Here is a 1986-nt window from a genome sequence, read left to right on the forward strand (position 1 = left end):
ACCATACATGCATGGTACAATTATTACAGGTATTGTCTTCCCAGAGAGTTTTGATTCTTTTACTTTTAGTTGGCTTTGCTTTTGGGTTTCGCTCAATTTAATTTTTATAAATTTTATAAACAAAAGAAAAAACGTTTGAAATGAAGTGAGCCATACACATTTTGAATTTATTTAAAAGCAAATGTTTTTTGCCGGCTTTTGCAAATTAAATAAGTTCTCTTCAAGATGGGTTGTTTAAAAAAATACGTGTACATATATGGTCTATGGGGTATGGAAATATCCCTTTTCCCTAGCGGTAAACGTTTTAATGTGGGCAACAATGAAATTTTTTAAATAAGGCACATCGGAGCATGATAAAAATATAGTAAGGTAGAACCGCTGAGAGTCACTTTTAAAATTCTTGACGTTTCCAAACAATTTAATTTTTAAATTTACTCACAAACTCACACACACATTTTCATTTTCAATCTCAAGCAACAACAATTTCGAACAATTTCAATTTTTTATTTTCACTTTTATNGGCTTGGCTAACAATTCGAAAATGATTGGAAAACCAAATTTTTTTTCAAGTCTCATCTTCGATAACGAATGTGGAATAGGTTAGTATTCGATTCGAGAACTAGGCCATTCTCCAGCAAAACGGAACCTTCGTTATCCAATGAATTTTTCCTTCGTTATGAATTCGAAATACAGCCCGTTATCGAATTGAAATTTTAATGAGAGAGAGTGGTTGTATTAAACTCTACCCAGAATTAGAGCGGATGACGGTAGAGCGGTCGGTGGTAAGTGAACAGTTGTAAAGTTGCCGCAGTGAAATCCGCCTGAGTAAACACAATTGCGGCGCATGACAGTTGTCATTTTGATTTGATAATTATCATCAAAATTAAATATTGTTTCGGTTGTTTTCTGGAAATAAAAACGGATGAAAACATATCCATACTTGCGAAAATAATAAAAATTACTACAATCAACACTCAATCAACATTGTGCCGTCCCCGCTGGGCGGTAAAAATAGAAATAAATTTAAATCAACCGAAAAACGTCGGCGGTGAAACCGCTGCCGCCGCAATTATGAGCCATTCCATATGCCTTTGTGAGTTTTACATTTGACAGCGGTTAACCGTCGACCGCTTTACCGTCGTCCGCTGCAATTCTGGCTAGAGCATTATATTTCCATTTGAAAATGAGCTGAATTTCACTTTCTCTCTTGTTACTATGGTTTTCATTTCTTTTCGAACCCATCTCGAATATATTTCCAATGTACTACGAACGTGTGTTTTTATTTTGATATGGATTTTTGAAATGGTTAGCAGAGAGATGTATTCATCACATAGGCGTGGAGTGCGATCTTTTAAACTCGATAACATTTTATTGATACGATATGCTGGAGTACACATAATGATGGATTTTTATAAAACATATATATGAGCATTGATTCCATTTCTATTTGGGTTTTCTAAACGAAAACCATTGGATCGAAAAAACTTGGCTTTGGCCTGAGTTTGGATAAAGTAGTTAAGCAGACTATCTGAATATTGCGAAGAATAATACACATAACAGTTTTCGTCATCTATAAAATTTTTAGCTTTGAAAGTATGCCACGCCAATAAAGTAATTGCAAAAATTTGTTTGGGATTTTTCATATGTAGAAAAAAAAGTACTAACAAATTATTAACCAGGGTTTCTCGTTTATCAAAAAAAAAAATTTAATAAAGTAGTTACTAATTAATCACAACAGACGGCCAATTTATTCGCCACTCGACTCGCACACCTGCTCTCTGAGAGCACTCTTTAACAAACCGACATACGCGAGTAGTGGAACCATATTTCCCGCTCATTAAGTACCGTCACACGGTGCATTTTTTTGGGGGTGTGAGTGATCAAAAATAGGTAAAAACATTAACAAATCAAGATTGCGCCGATCAGAGAGGATTTTTGAGAATAACTTTTGTGTGACGTCACACTGGTGCAATTGCGAGAGAGAAA

This window comes from Rhagoletis zephyria, unplaced genomic scaffold (assembly GCF_001687245.7).
Source record: "Rhagoletis zephyria isolate East Lansing unplaced genomic scaffold, Rhagoletis_zephyria_1.1 Rzeph_scaffold_09365, whole genome shotgun sequence".
In the NCBI taxonomy this organism is placed as follows: Eukaryota; Metazoa; Arthropoda; class Insecta; order Diptera; family Tephritidae; genus Rhagoletis; species Rhagoletis zephyria.